The sequence below is a fragment of the Pinus tabuliformis genome, chromosome 6 (genome assembly GCF_031772625.1).
Source record: "Pinus tabuliformis cultivar Carrire ecotype Pingquan chromosome 6, CPIR1, whole genome shotgun sequence".
Classification (NCBI taxonomy): Eukaryota; Viridiplantae; Streptophyta; class Pinopsida; order Pinales; family Pinaceae; genus Pinus; species Pinus tabuliformis.
In genome coordinates, this window is record NC_142292.1 from 1,774,782,860 (window position 1) to 1,774,800,262 (window position 17,403).

Sequence of the window (17,403 nt, forward strand, 5' to 3'; positions counted from 1 at the left end):
CTTAGGTAATAATGAATCTCTAGAGGATTATGAAGAAATATTCTAGCTTAGTTATAAAAGGGATCGGTGCACACTTGACCCTGAGTCACTAAAGTTGGTCCTGCTTAGAGGAGTAAGGGAAGATCTTATAGATACCCTACACTTGTTAACAGGAGAAGATATCTACCAATTACCCTATGAGGATATCAAGACTGTCTTTAGAAACCATTCTAGGGCAACTAGGAAAAAGGGTAGGGGTAGTCAACCTATGGTTGGTACATCCTCTTCCAATTCATCCATCAAGGGTGAGATTGGAAACATGTTGGAGGTTTTAAAGAGTGAGATGTTGCAAACCCTTTCCTTATAGATGGACACCATGCACATTAAGAGAAAACAAGAGGAATCAGAAAGAGCCTTGGCCATTTTCTTGTTGGAATTATGATTCTGGTATGGCTCTATGATACAGGTGTTGTACTTGATGGCAACTCACTCAAGTGGCAAAACTCTGTTCAGGCTCTCAAAATGATGGAAATTAAGAGGTTCGCAGGTCATACCCGCAGCTTATCCGTTCACAAAGTGCGGTCCCCTAGTTCACTCACTTCAAGGCAGAGAAGTGTGCTCACGTGGGGTTTCTTATGTTTGGCCCATAGTATTTAGCTCGTCGTTCATGATCCTATGGTTTTGGCTCGTGGTATATGATCTAATTTAGCCCCGGTTTGGATCCCTTGTATTGGTTATTGATGGTTTTGTCCCATGGTGTGAATAAGGGCTTGACTATAAATAGGGAAGGAGATCACTTGGCTTAGACATCTTTGAAATTTGAATATCATAAGAACTAAATTTTGGGTTATTAGTTTTTAAAAGCCAGATCTAAATCAAGGTAAAATTTAAAGGCGAATCCATTGCTGAGTCGTGATCTCTCGGGCGCATGATCAGATCTGTGGATCTGACTGTCTGTGGTACATTGGAGGACTGTTAATTTGGCCCTAATCAGAGGTTCACAAGCGATTTGAAGGCGCAGTGCGGGGGTACGCAGTACAGAGGAAGGCACAGTGCGGGTATATGCAGCGCAGCTAAAGGCACAGTGCGGGGTACGCAGTATAGAGGAAGGCACAGTGCGGGTATACGCAGCGCAGTTGAAGGCGTAGTGCGGGGGTACGCAGTACAGAGGAAGGCACAGTGCGGGTATATGCAGCGCAGCTGAAGGCTTAGTGCGGGGTACGCAGTACAGAGGAAGGCACAGTGTGGGTATACGCAGCGCAGCTGAAGGCGCAGTGCGGGTTACGTAGTACAGAAGAAGGCGCAGTGTGGGTATACGCAGCGCAGCTGAAGGTGAAGTGCGGGTATCCGCAGGTGTATATTGGTGAAGTTGCGGACCTGTTTTGAAATATTTGTTGGTTGCCTGTTTTCTATTTGCTGCTGTGTTCTGGGTTTAGGTTACTGGTGTTGTTTTTTCTGTTTACAACATTTTGAGAAGTTTGGGTGGCTCATTGGATTGATTGTATAAGGAGATTGGTTGATTCACATGTACTTGATGTTTATTTGATGTTCTTAGATCTAGTCTAAAAATTAATGAAACGTAGTCCTTGAAAGAAAAGAAGTAGGGGGTTGTAACCCCCTTCCAGGAGAGACTGGAAAACGAGAGAGAGTTGTAGCTCTCTGTAGGTTGCAGCCTGCATACTGGTAAAGGACTGCACCAGTACAAAATCATTGTAAAAGGAGTTTCTAATTGAAAGAAGATAGAGACATATTGCAGCAGGTGGTTTTCACCCACATTGGGTTTCCACCTTATATCTGGTGTTCTTTGGTGTGACTATCTGTTTTTCTTGTTCATGCTCATTATTTTATGGTACTAACATACAATAATTCAAAGTATAAATATATTGAAAAAGAATTTGATAATACTGATTCACCCCCCCCCTCTCAGTATTATTTCCATCAATTGGTATCAGAGCAGGTCCTTCTGAAGGAGCTTGATCGCTTGAAGGAAGATCCATCATGAGTAACTACGAGAGGGAAGCATCAATCAGGCCACCGATTTTTGATGGGACAAACTTCGTGTATTGGAAGGTAAGAGTTACTGCCTATCTTCAATCTTTGGGTACAGAAGTCTGGGACATCATAGAAACAGGGCATACTTTTCCATCAGCTACTCCTACAGATCCAGCTGAGAAGAAGAAATATGAAACAAATGCAAAGGCAGTCAATACTCTTGTAGGATGTCTATCTCAATTAGAATTTGTGAAAGTTATGCAGTATAAATCCGCAAAAGAAATATGGGACAAGATTGTTCTGAGCTATGAAGGAGATGATCAGGTAAAACGTGCAAAACTTCAAACCCTCAGGATTCAATATGAAAATCTCAAGATGTATAATGATGAAAGTGTGGCTAACTATTTTCTTTGTGTGGATGAGGTTGTTAATTGTATGAAAATTTTGGGTGAAGAAATAAAAGAGGTTGTTATGGTTGAAAAAGTTCAAAGATCCTTGTCACCTAGGTTTGAATCTAAAGTTCCTGCTATAGAAGAAAAGGAGAATCTACAACATCTTAAAATGTCACAACTGCGTGGAATTCTAACTGCTTACGAAATGAGGAAAGGAGGTCCATCTGACAGGAGAGAAGCTTCCTTCAAGGCTTTAGGCAAAGGAGAGTACTATGAATCAGGACGTGGGTCAGAAGAAGAAGAAGAATCAAATTTTTTCAGAAATCTTCAACGAGTGTTGGACGGTTCAGAGGTAAGTTACCCTTCAAATGCTTTGCTTGTGGAAGAGTAGGTCACTATGCTGACAAATGTCCTCATAAGGATAAGATCGACAAGGGAAAGGAACCTATTAGATGGAACAAGAAACAAAATGCAAATAAGAAAAGCTACTACACTCATGAAGACAATGATGGTCTATCAAATAGTGATGAAGATGAACGAGGTAATGACTATAAACTTTTAATGGCCTTTGAAGATGATGATTACATGGATGCTATAGATGTGGATAGCTTTTATGAAGAGATTTCTAGACTCAAGACATGTATAAAATAAAAGAATGTGATCATTGATACTCTACAATTTCAAATTGATGAAAAAGAAAAATTTCTTGAAAAGTTAGAATGTGAAATTGTTGGCCTTAGAAACGAAATTGAGAAAACAAAGGCTATTAATCTTAAGTTTGTCAAAGGATCTGAAACTCTGGATAAGATCATCAATGTACAACGTTCTCCGCTAAACAAGACAGGTCTGGGGTATAATGGAGAAACATCTCAAGCATCCACCTCAAAGAGTTATCTTCATGTAGCAAGAAGGAATGAGCAAAAGCACAATGGAGATCACCAGGTAAAGCAGGGACGAATTACATCAAGAACAAACAAAGACTACCAGGTAAACCAGGGGAAATCTGTCTTAAGGGTGAACAGAAGCTACAACCAGCCACAGGTAAAATCTTCTCAATTTGCTTCAAGAATGGATGACAATAGAAATTACAATCATTTGGCTGGTAGATTTGATAACCGCAGAAGTTTCTTCAATGGCCAATGTTTCTCTTGCCATAACTTTGGTCACAAAGCAGCTCAATGTGTTGCATATAAAACAATCATGACTAGAGAAGCTCAAAAACAAAGAAGTATGACTGGGATTACAAAAGGGACCTATAACAATTTTTCGACTCTTGAAAATGAAATTGAATGCTCTATTTGTAATAACTTCGGTCATGAAGATTCTGAATGCAGGAGTAGGTTTCAGCAGGCAAAGGAACATGCCTCAAGCACCAGAACATGGAGAATAAAAGAACCACAATCAGAAAGATGTGGGATAGCCTTTTATGCAGAGGGACAGGAAAATCCATGGTACATCGATAGTGGATGTTCGAAGCATATGACAGGTGATAAAGAAAAACTTGAATCATATTCTGCTTTAGAAAAGGGAAAGAAAGTTTCTTTTGGAAATGATACTCCTGTAGCTATAAAAGGAAAAGGCACAACTCAGTTGAAAGAAAAGGTCAAAGATAGAAATGTTTTGTATGTTGATGGCTTGAAGCATAATCTTCTGAGTGTCACTCAGATGTGCGATCAAGGAACCGAGGTAATATTTCGATCAAATGGATGTAGTGTTCGTGATCTTGATACAGGGAAAACAGTGATCAAAGGTAGAAGAACTCCAAATAATCTATACATATTTGAAGAAGGACAACAACAATGCTATTTGAGCAAGGATGATGAAAATTGGTTATGGCACCAGAGGTTGGGGCATCTAGTATTTTCACAAATAAGGAAGGCATGCAAATATCAAGCAGTTCGTGGTCTTCCAGATATCAAAATTCTAGACAACACTATATGCAAATCATGTCAGTTTGGTAAGCAAACCAGAACCAACTTCCCAGAGAAGGAAGGATCAGCCAACAGGCCTCTTGAACTAGTCCATACAGATGTATGTGGTCCTTTCAGGACAAGGTCACCTCAAGGAGAGGAATACTTGATATTATTCATTGACGATTTCTCCAGGTTTGTTTGGTTAGGACTTTTGAAGCATAAAGACGAAGCATTCGAAAAATTCAAATCCTTCAAAGCCTTGGTTGAAAATGAATCAGGTTACAAAATTAAGTGCCTCAGGTCTGACAGAGGTGGGGAGTTTACTTCAAATGAATTTTTCGATTTCTGTGAAGAACATGGGATAAGAAGGGAATTCTCTACAGCTAGAACTCCTCAGCAAAATGGAGTGGTGGAAAGGATGAACAGAACAGTCCAAAAAATGGCTCGTGCTATGCTTGATGAGTCTGGAACTCCCGCAACTTTCTGGGGTGAAGCTGCATATGCTGCGGTTGTTATTCTCAACAAAACAAATGTCCGGGTGAACAGCACTCAAACTTCTCATGAGCTCTGGTATGGTGAGACTACTTCGGTAAAGCATTTCAAAATTTTTGGGAGCAAATGCTATATTAAGAATACTGATGGGCAACTTGGCAAACTTGAACCTAGAGCTGATGAAGGCATTCTTCTTGGTTATTCTCCACACAACAAAGCATATAAGTGCTACAATAAAAGACTTGGAAAAATTGTTGACAGCATTGATGTAGTGGTTGATGAAAAAGGATACATTCCTAGGCAAATAAATCATGAAAATATCGAAGAAAATGAAGACTACCCTCAAAGAAAGAATGATGAAGAAGAAGAACCTCAAGGAGCACCAGAGGAACAGATAAGGATAGAAGAGAAGACTCCATCAAGATACGTTCAGAAGAATCATCCAGAATCTCAGATTTTGGGGCAGAAAGAAGCAGGGGTACAAACAAGAAGAACGATTGCAAAAGCTTCAAGCTATTTGGCATTACTCTCCTCCAATGAACCACAAAATGTAAGAGAGGCATGCAAAGATGAATGTTGGGTCAAAGAAATGGATGAAGAACTTGAGCAAATCGAAAAGAATAACACTTGGGAGTTGGTTCCTAGACCAAAGGATAAGAATGTTATAGTGACAAATGGATCTTCAAGAATAAGTTGAATGAAAATGGGGAAGTAATTAGAAACAAGGCCAGACTTGTTTTTAAAGGATATGCCCAGCAAGAAGGAATAGATTTTGAAGAAACTTTTGCTCCTGTTGCAACACTTGAGGCCATCCGAATGTTCCTTGCTCTCTCAAGCTTTCAAAAGTTCAAAGTATTTCAAATGGACGTGAAATCAGCCTTTCTAAATGGAGACTTAGAAGAAGAAGTATACATTGAGCAGCCAGATGGTTTCATTCTTGGAAATGATCCAAATCTTTTATGCAGACTGAAAAAGGCTCTCTATGGTCTTAAACAAGCTCCAAGGGCTTGGTACTATCGTTTGGACAAATATCTTCATCAACAAGGTTTTTCAAAAGGATCAGCAGATAGCAATCTTTATATAAAAATTGAAAATGACAAATTGCTAATACTTGTTGTGTATGTAGATGATATTATCTTTGGCAGCAATGAAGAAACTATGAGTCAAAGCTTTGCCTTGGTGATGCAGAAAGAATTCGAAATGTCTTTGCTTGGAGAACTGACATATTTTCTTGGATTGCAAATCCAACAAAATGAAGGAGGGATCTTCTTGTCTCAAACCAAGTATCTCAAGCAGATTTTGAAGAAATCTGGTATGGAAGAAGCAAAACCAGTATGTACACCCATGGTCACAGGATGTAACCTCAGTGAAAATGATGAATCAACAACAGTGCATCAACCAACCTACAGATCTATGATTGGAAGTCTACCTTATTTGACAAGTACCCGACCAGACATCATGCATGCAGTGGGAATAGTTGGAAGATTTCAGGCAAATCCAAAGGAAACTCATCTTCAGGCAGTGAAGAGAATTTTCAAATATCTTCAAGGGACTCAAAACTATGGCTTATGGTATCCTAGAGATACAGATCTCACACTTCATGCTTATACAGATGCAGATTGGGTCGGAAGCGTGGATGACAGGGAGAGCACAAGTGGTGGTGCATTCTTTATGGGTTCCCAATTAGTATCTTGGTTCAGCAAGAAACAGAGTTCAATTGCTCTGTCTACAGCTGAAGCGGAATATGTGGTTGCTGCATCTTGTTGCACTCAACTCCTTTGGATGATGCAGATATTGCAGGATTTTCAAATCACTTGTACACCACCTATATCCATCTTATGTGATAATACAAGTGCAATCAGCATTTTAAAGAACCCAGTCATGCATTCAAAGACCAAGCACATACCAATCAAGTATCACTTTCTCTGAGAACAAGTGCTTGAACAAAAGATCAAGTTGGAGTATGTTCCTTCTAAGGAACAAGTTGCTGATATACTCACCAAACCATTTCCCAGGGAGACCTTTGAATACCTCAGGCAAAAGCTGGGGGTTGTTGATGCATCATCTTGTTGTTGACTCTCTTCTGATTGTTGGTTGTACGCAAGGTTCATCTGGGGTATATGCGTACATTTGCTGAGTTGCGGATTGGTTGAAGATCGAATGGCACAGGTTCAGGGGGAGCATATAATGGATTGTTGGCATTATGGAGGAAGTACAGAAGAAATATTGTTGCGATATGTCTCTATCTCTTTCATGGTCATTTATGGTGTTTGGTGGATTATGGTTCTTCTTTGCAGATCTGGTTTATAGTCAGGGGGAGCATGGTCTTAGGGGGAGCATAACCCTTTGCCCTTGATGTCAAAGGGGGAGAATGACGTTGAGGATCTTGAGGTTGCCATCAAGTCCAAAGGGGGAGATTGTTGGCATTATGATTCTGGTATGGCTCTATGATACAGGTGTTGTACTTGATGGAAACTCACTCAAGTGGCAAAACTCTGTTCAGGCTCTCAAAATGATGGAAATTAAGAGGTTCGCAAGTGAATGGTTCAAAAGGTGCGGACCCGTAGGTTCTCCTTCCAGGAAGTGCGGTCATACCCACAGCTTATCTGTTCAGAAAGTGCAGTCCCCTAGTTCACTCACTTCAAGGCAAAGAAGTGCGCTCACGTGGGGTTTCTTATGTTTGGCCCGTGGTATTTAGCCCGTCGTTCATGATCCTATGGTTTTGGCCTGTGGTATAGGATCTAATTTAGCCCTGGTTTGGATCCCTTGTATTGGTTATTGATGGTTTTGTCCCATGGTGTGAATAAGGGCTTGACTATAAATAGGGAAGGATATCACTTGGCTTAGACATCTTTGAAATTTGAATATCATAAGAACTGAATTTTGGGTTATCAGTTTTTAAAAGCCAGATCTAAATCAAGGTAAAATTTAAAGGCGAATCCATTTCTGAGTCGTGATCTCTCGGGCGCATGATCAGATATGTGGATCTAACTGTTTGTGGTACATTGGAGGACTGTTAATTTGGCCCTAATTAGAGGTTCGTAGGCGATCTGAAGGCGCAGTGCGGGGGTACGCAGTACAGAGGAAGGCACAGTGCGGGTATACGTAGCGCAGCTGAAGGCGCAGTGCGGGGTACGCAGTACAGAGGAAGGCACAATGCAGGTATACGCAGTGCAGCTGAAGGCACAGTGCGGGGGTACGTAGTACAGAGGAAGGCACAGTGCAGGTATATGTAGCGCAGCTGAAGGCGCAGTGTGGGGTACACAGTACAAAGGAAGGCACAGTGCGGGTATATGCAGCGCAGCTGAAGGCACAGTGCGGGGTACGCAGTACAGAAGAAGGCGCAGTGCGGGTATACGCAGCACAGCTGAAGGTGAAGTGCGGGTATCCGCAGGTGTATATTGGTGAAGTTGCGGACCTGTTTTGAAATATTTGTTGGCTGCCTGTTTTCTATTTGCTGTTGTGTTCTGGGTTTAGGTTACTGGTGTTGTTTTTTCTGTTTACAACATTCTAAGAAGTTTGGGTGGCTCATTGGATTGATTGTATAAGGAGATTGGTTGATTCACATGTACTTGATGTTTATTTGATGTTCTTGGATCCAGTCTGAAAATTAATGAAAAGTGGTCCTTGAAAGAAAAGAAGTAGGGGGTTGTAACTCCCTTCCAGGAGAGACTGGAAAATGAGAGAGAGTTGTAGCTCTCTGCAGGTTGCAGCCTGCGTACTGGTAAAGGATTGCACCAGTACAAAATCATTGTAAAAGGAGTTTCTAATTGAAAGAAGATAGAGACATATTGCAACAGGTGGTTTTCACCCACATTGGGTTTCCACCTTATATCTGGTGTTCTTTGGTGTGACTATTTGTTTTTCTTGTTTATGCTCATTATTTTATGGTACTGACATACAATAATTCAAAGTATAAATATATTGAAAAAGAATTTGATAATACTGATTCACCCCCCCCCTCTCAGTATTATTTCCAACATTTTTGTCCTAGATGCACCAGGAGGCACCCTAGGAACGAATGTCCATTGAATTCTATTGAAATTTTCTCAATATGTGAAGAAAACGACTCCACAGACAAGTGCCCTTCTTTACCTAGACTCAAAGCTGTATATCAAGGAGCTGAAGGGGTCATTGAGCAGCTCCGCTACATCAACCAAAGGAAACCTCATGGGCCTAGGCCATACCAGTAGGGCATGAAAGGGTCATCCGATGCATATTACAACCCCAACCAAACCACATCAATACCTTCTTGGGGACCCCCTACTCATCCTTCCTGGTCTACACCTCTTCCTTGGTCCTTTGCACCTCAATATCATTCCCAACCAACCAACCAATCATTTCAACCATATGCTCCACCACAACCTCAGTGGAATGCACCGCCCCAGGGATGGAGACCCCAATACAATAATGTTCCATCTTTATTTCCTTCACCACCTACCCAACCACAGTTGTTACACTCTGCTCCACCTAAACAACCCCAGATGCCTGCCCAACCAAATCCAAACCCAAACAACAGATAGGCACAACAAGTATACAGTGGAGAGACATCATATCCAACATATTATGTGGAAATTCAAGAAATTAACCTGAGATCTGGAAGAATTCTCCTGGATAACCAACCTCCACCTCCTCCTAGGGAGGTTGAGGAAGAAAGAGAGGAAGTAATTCTTAGAGTAAATCCACCCTTTCTTGAGATATTAACCCAACCACTCCAGCGTATCCCAGAAGAGACTGAACTTCTAGGAGAATTGAAAAACCTATGTGTCAAGATTCCACTTCTCCAAGCTATTAAAGATATACCTACTTACAACAAGTTGATTAAGGATAAGTGATTCAAGCATCTAGGGAGGTGAAGAAAACATGCCCCTACCATTAATGTCATTGGACAATTGTTCAACTTAATGTTGGGGCAAGTAATCTGTCCAAAGTATTTGGACCCTAGAAGCCTTGTAATAGATGTGCACATCAATGGAACCATTTTCCCACACACTTTGATCAATCTTGGGGAAAGCCCCAAAATGTGATTACCAAGGACACAATGCTCAAGCTCAACCTCCAAGGTTCATTGATGAAGACCAACACAGTTCTGCAACTTGTAGACTACTCCACAGTGACCCTTGAGGGGATTGTGGAGGATGTGATGGTTTCCATTGACTTTTGGGAGTACCTTGTAGATTTCCTAGTTCTCCAGCATAAGGCTAAGCTTATTGGTTACCCTCTCATCCTTGGGAGGCCCTGGTTGGCCACTGTCGATGCTTACATTAGCTGCAGAGCTAGGAATATGACCATCAAGAATGGGCATATGTCCAAGTAGTTAGTCCTATACCCTCCTGCTTAGCCATTTCTAGAGCATGATTTACCTTTATGGCTGGAAGAGGAGGAATAGATGAAGTTTATTCCACCCAACTTTATACCTTAGAAATAACCATGGGAGGAGGACAACAGTATGAAGATGATTTTATTGAACACCTACTCCAAAGTCCAACTCCCAGTACATTGTCCTTAGAAGATGTGGTAAAAGAAACCCAGAACAACCATCCAATTGATCTATGCTTGGCCGATTCTAGCCCTCTCCATGTCAAAAGCATAGAATTCGGCCCTGAGATAAATTTGAAAACCAATCCATCTCTTTCTGCTCTCCAAGAAGAGAAGTTGTGCAACAAGCTAAAGGAACATCTAGATGCCTTCACTTGGAGTTACAAAGAAATGAAGGGAGTGCACCCCTCAGTGTGTACTCACCACATTTACATCAAAGAAGGTTGCAAGCCAGTCCAGAAACCCCAAAGGCAGATGAATCCAACTCTTATAGATATAGTCAAAGAAGAATTGCAAAAATGGCTAGATGCAGGATTCATTTACACTATCTCCGATAGTGAGTGGGTCTCTCCTTTGGTGTTAGTTCTAAAGAAAAATGTTAAGTGGAAGATTTGTATCAATTATAGGGAGTTAAACAAACCACAAAGAAGGACCATTTCCATCTACCTTTCATTGACCAAGTCCTAGATGGCCTAGCAGGGAAAAAAAATTTCTCTTTCGTATATGGAGTTAGCTGGTACAATCAAATCTAGATCAACCCGGAAGACCAGGATAAAACCACCTTCACTTGTCCTTGGCGTACTTTCGCCTATAGGGTCCTTCCTTTTACCCTATGCAATTCTCCTGCCACTTTCCAGAGAGAAGTCTTAATTATCTTTGCCGAGTTAGTCCATGATGTGGTAGAAATATATATGGATGCTTTTACACCTTATGGATGTGATTTCCAGGAGGCTTTGTCCAACCTAGTTAAATTGTTTCACAAATGCATTGAAATGAACCTATCTCTTAGTCCCGAAAAATGTGAATTCTTGATGACTGCAGGGACCATGCTAGGTCATTCAATATCTCAGCAAGGACTGTAGGTGGACCAAAACAAAATAGCTATCATCCAAAGGGTCCCACCTCCTCAAAAGCAAAGAGACGTCAGAAGTTTCCTCGGATTAGTTGGATACTACTGAAGGTTCATAAAGGACTTCAACAAGTTGGCTTCCCCTTTATTTTGGTTGTTGGCCAAAGACATCGAGTTTATATGGTCAAAAAGCTGTCAAGAGGCCTTGGACATCCTGAAGAATGAGTTAACCACTGCTCCAATTCTCCAAGGCCCAAATTGAGCCCTCCTTTTTCATATTCATGTTGATGCCTCACACAAAGCCATAGGAGCAACCTTAGGTTAGATAGATAAAAAATTTTCTTATGCCATTTACTTTATTAGTAAGAATCTTTCAAATGCCGAACTTAACTACACCGTGACCGAAAAGGAGCTCCTAGTTGTTATGCATTCATTGAACAAATTCAAGCATTATATTACAGGCTATCAAACATTTGTACATACTAACCATGTTGTAATCAAATATTTAATGAATAAACCCGATGTGAATGCTTATATTATAAGATGGTTACTTTTATTACAACCATTTGATCTAACTATTGTTGATAAGCCTAGCAAGGAAAATGTTGTTGCAAACTTTTTGTCTAGATTAACTTTGCCTATAGGTGAGGAGGGAATGGTTGATGATCAGATACCGGATGAGCACTTGTTCTCCATTTCAGTTCTCTCTCCATGGTTTGCTGACATAGAAAACTATTTGGTATCTGCATAGTTCCCACCGAATTTGTCCTCCAAAGAGAAAAGCAAGATTGTGAGGAAGAGCACCCCCTTCACTTGGATTGGGGGAAACCTCTTCAAACTTGACCCAGATCAAATTTTGAGAAGGTGTGTCAGGGAGGAGGAAGTCTTTGACATCCTTTTGACCTGTCATGATGGGCCTTGTGGAGGTCACTTTGCAGCAAAGAGGACAACATTCAAAGTGTTACAAGCTGGTTATTATTGGCCCACTCTTCATCAGGATGTGAAAAGATATACTAGTCATTGTGATCGGTGCCAAAGGATGGGAAGGCCTACTCCAAGAGATGAAATGCCTCTACAGCCTCAAATGGATTTTGAGCCATTTAACAAGTGGGGCATGGACTTCAATGAACATTGTTATGAAACCAACTCACAAAAAGATAGAAAAGATAAATAAACACCTTAGGAATAAGCCTCTTCGAGTGGGCAGCCTCCTTTACATTACATAAATGAACAATTATTTAATGATACAAATGACAAGACCTCCTTTCTATATATAGGAGTCTAAGGGGTCATAATATAATCAGAGCTGACATAACAATAATAATGTAAGGGCACAATAATTACAATAGTGGGCTTCTATGGGGCACAATAATAACAATATTGGGACTACATGAGCACAACAATATAATAAGGGGGTTGTACTAATAACAATAAGGGGTTACACTAGTAGTATAGGGACCTAACATGCCCATCTCCTTCAAAAAGTGTTGTCCTCAATGCTTGAGTAGTTCTTGATGCTTTTGTGTAAAATTATTGTCCTCCCATGTGGAATCTTTAGAGGGTAAGTTCTTTCACTTGATGAGATACTCTGAAATTGATCGGTTTCGTAGTTGTCGGGTTCTTATTTCTGTGACTGCTCCAGGCTCCAATATGATTTTTCCTTCCTCGTCAAGTTTTGACAATATTGTTTGAACTAGGATCTTCTGAAACATTTGAATGAGTGGCCACACTTCTTCGTCCTTCTTCCATTCATCCCTTGATTCGTTTATCCAATCTAGTTGGATAATAGAAATAGCACAAAACAATGCTTCCACATCCTCATCCTTTCTTGAGAGTGCATCTGCAACAACATTTTGCTTCCCTTTTTTGTAGATGATTTCAAAGTCATAACCCAACATATTTGTGACCCATTTTTTCTGTTCTTATAAAGATAATCTTTGTTCTAAAAGGTATTTAAGACTATCATGGTCCCTTTTTACTTTTAAGTGTCTTTCTTAAGTGCATGTGGTATTTCCAACATTTCCTTCTCATAAATATATTTCTTGAGATGTAGTCGTAAAAATACCCAATCGCCTACATCAAAACTTCTTTTACTGTGATGTTGGTCTGCCCGTTATTTCATTCGATTCTGCACCAAAGTGGCGTTATCCTTTAAAAGTTGGAGAACTTGTTTTTGATGCTCGAAGTGATATTTCACTGCTTGAATCTTTTTCTTCTTGATATGTCCTTCTATCTTGAGTGTTTGAAGAGTCGTAATTTCTTCCAATGCATTACAAGATATGGTTGGATTCATTTCTTGATGCTCGATGTTATCTTTCACTTCTTGAACATTTTTCTTCTTGATATGTCCTTCTATATTGATAGTTTGAGGAGTGATAATTCTAGCCAATGCATTACAAGATATGGTCGGATTCATTTCTTATTTCTCAATGTGATCTTTCACTTCTTGAACCATTTTCTTCTTGATATGTCCTTCTATTTTGCGAGGTTGAGGAGTGGTAATTCTTCCCAATGCTTTACAATATATAGTCAGATTCATTTCTTCTTTCTCTGGGGTTGGTTCCTGGTGAAGATCCTCTTCTTTTGATGATTCTTCATCCTTTTCTTCCTCCTCTTCATAATCTATGTAAAATAATTTCTTCTCAGCAAACTTATTACCTTTAGTGTATTTTCTATCACAATTGTAACAAAGCCCTTTTTCTCTTTTTTCTTCCAATTTTTGTCATGTAAACCTTGTAGGTTGTGGAAGGCTAGGAGAAAAAACACTTCCATAATTATAGTTGTGAGTGGTGGGATTCATTTTTTCCGTAATTTTGCTTTCAATTTTTCTTGCCAGCCTGAATGCCTTCTCCAATCAATCAGGTTCCCAAAGGCGAACCTCATGTTAAATGTTATCCTTTAAATTTCGTATGAAGACATCAATCCTTTGCTTCTCTGGAATATCATTTACCCTTATATTCAATTTTTGAAAGTCCTCAATGTGCTCTCCATTGAACCCTTTTGTTTGAGATTTATCAATTGCCTAAAGAAGGTGTTACTCTTTGTATCCTCATAATGTGCTATCATTTCTTCCATGAAAATTGACCAAGTGACAAGTGATTTACGAGAACAAGGCCCTTTATACCATAAAAATTGATTTGGTTCTAAATATAAAGATGCAATATGTACCTTTTGTAACAGTTGAACCTCATGTAGATAAAAATATTGCTCCATATGTAGTATCCAATTTATTGGATCATTGCCATCAAACTTCCTCATATCGAATTTTCTTGATTTTAGGAGCTTGATCTTGAAACGACTATAACTCGGTAATTTCAGATCTCCAAGTTCTGAAATTGCATCCTCCAGTAGCCCTCTGAGTCCCCTTTCTAACAATGCAAGTCTGATCAAAATTTTATTCTCCAAGAAAGAGTTATGCCTAATATCCTAAGATGACCTTATTATATAATGTTTCAGTAGAGCAAACTTGTACGATGTGCCACGTGTCATTTTTTCAACCTTTGGATTTGAAAAATATACATAGAAAACTCCAGTTTGTCCTATTTCTGTAACGTCTTATGAAATTTGAATTTGTTGCTCAGAGAGAAAGTTATGATGATTTTCCCAAGGAGGTTGTACTAATAACAATAAGGGGTTACACTAGTAGTATAGGGACCTAACACCTATTGACCCTCCTTCCAAGAAAAAAAAGTACATCATTGTGTGCACTAACTATCTAACTAAGTGGGCTGAAACCAAGGCAATTAAGGCAGTAACAGAGGATAAGGTAGTTTAGTTCTTAAGGGAGAATGTATTTTACAAATTTAGGTGCCCTAGGGAGTTGGTCACTGATCAAGGTAGCCAGTTTACCTCCAACGTGATTGAAGACTTGCTCAGCCAGCACCAGATCAAGCATAGGACCTCCACTCCCTATCACCCACAATTTAATGGGCAAGTGGACGTGACCAATAGAGTTTTGGAGGGAATGTTGCCCAAATTGGTTAATAACAATAGGAAATATTGGGAAGATAGACTATTTGAGGCCACCTGGGCCTATAATACCACCCGGAAGGCCAACATTGGATTCACACCCTATGAGTTGGTTTATGGGAAAAAGGCCCTACTGTCCATTGAGTTATTGTATAACACATTAAGGATGGCAGCCCAACTATATCTAGATCTCATTAGTAAAGAGATTTCTCCAGTTGAAAGGTTTATATGAGTTCAGAATGCAGGCCCTCCTACATATAGAGGTAACTAAACTTTAGAGGAAGATTTGGCATGATAAGAACATCAAGGATAAACAATTTCAAGAAGGTGATTAGGCTTTGTTATATGATTCTAGATATAAATAATTTAATGGAAAGTTAAGGACAAGATGGCTAGGGCCTTATGTTATAGAAAGATGTCCTGATAATGGTTTAGTGCAGATCAAAACCATAGATGCAAAGGCCATTCCTTTACTTGTTAATGGACACAGATTGAAAGTTTGCAAAAGACCGTTCTCAAAGCAAGAGGTCATTGATGGTATCAATAAAACAATGATGGTAGTGGAAAGAGTCTCAGCTCCTGCCTCATCAAGTCACTCAAGGAAAAATAAAATAAAAAATAAGGAGACTCAAGTGAAAACCTCCATAGGCGATTGAGTCCCACTATTGGGTTGAAAATCTCTTGGGGCGGCCCAATGGTGTCAAAAAAAGAAAAAAGAAAAAAAAAAGAATGAAAAGATCTCTGGGTGAAAACATCTCTTGAGGCGCCCAGGGAAAACAGCTAGGATGAAAACCTCTTAGAGGCAAACTATTTGTTTTCAAAAAAAAAAAGAGAGAGAGAAAAAGAAAAATCATGAAAAATTTATATTTGCAGGTCAGCAAGGAGGACGATCAGAGAACAACGGAGAATAAAAAAGGGACTTGTTCCACTCCCATTTTTATTTTTCAACCCAATTTCATTCATCACTCCACCATTTCTTTCATTTTTTTCAATCATTTGCTTTAGTTTACAAGGGGACTATGTTTTCTACGAGATCCCCTGAAAACCTACAGGATAATCCTGTAGGAATTATAGTGGCTCAGGAATCCTACAGGAAGTGACCCTAGGGCGAGGAAATGACCTACCATGTCAAAAAAATAACATCCTTACATCACAACTTCATTCCCATACTTGTCTCCACCTTAATCACCCCTGCACTCACCATTAAAAGTCAGTTTTCAAAAGAAAATATATATATATATATATATATATATATATATATCATAATCTTCAAGAGAACACATAGAAAAAATGGAACAAAGAGCAAAAGGGAGGAGCACCTCAATGTATTTCTCATTCTTCACACTCCTAGACTTCCTCTCAATCCATGTCATCATCCTCAAAATCCCAGCAGAGGAAATGATTAGAAATTATAAGGGAGAAGCAGCTACAGGACATCCTGTAGGAAACCCTGTAGTAGCCTATCCCACAGAATAAAAATCATGATTTGCAACAAGCTTCCAGCATGAATATCCAAGGGAAGAAGAAGCTCCAGAGCAGCAGCAACATCATCATCTTCAACACCAAGTACTTGCACATCAAGGGAATCATCAAAGGACAATAAAAAAGGATGGAGAAAGAGCATGCAACCAACACACAACAAGCACCTCATGTCTTCAACAAACTGCAACAAGGTATTTGTTATCCTCTTGACCTACAAGAAGATACCAAAAATACCAAATATGTGAAGAAATATACCCAGAATAATAAGAAATAACAACATGTATTTTATTATTCAGAAAGGAAAGGAATGTTCACTTGCTTCTTCGAGGGGGCAACCTCCAATAGAGCTGGGCTCAATTACAAAATAAGACATGATGCTCCTCAAGGGGAGTCTTTATCCTTTATATAGGATTCATACATGCAATACCATGGTTCTTATTAATACCATCTATCTAATACCATGGCCCATTTGCAACTAACTGTGGTCCCTTCTTTAAATGTGGGTCAACCACTTACAATTATTAATATGGGATTTATTGACTCTTTACTTAACTATAACTATGACTCGACCCTATTACATAAATAAGGGGGTTAGAGTTGGACCCCAACATGCCCTCCCCCATAAGAATAGCCTTGTCCTCAAGGCTGAAGCTGTAGAAACTGTTGAAGGACAGTGGCTGGTTCACAGGTTGCATCTTTTGAGAGAGGTGTCTTTCCACTTGAGGAGGACTTCCTTGATCGTGCGACCGCACAAGTGCCATTCTCGCGTGTCCAGAACCTGTTCAAGTTGGAGCCA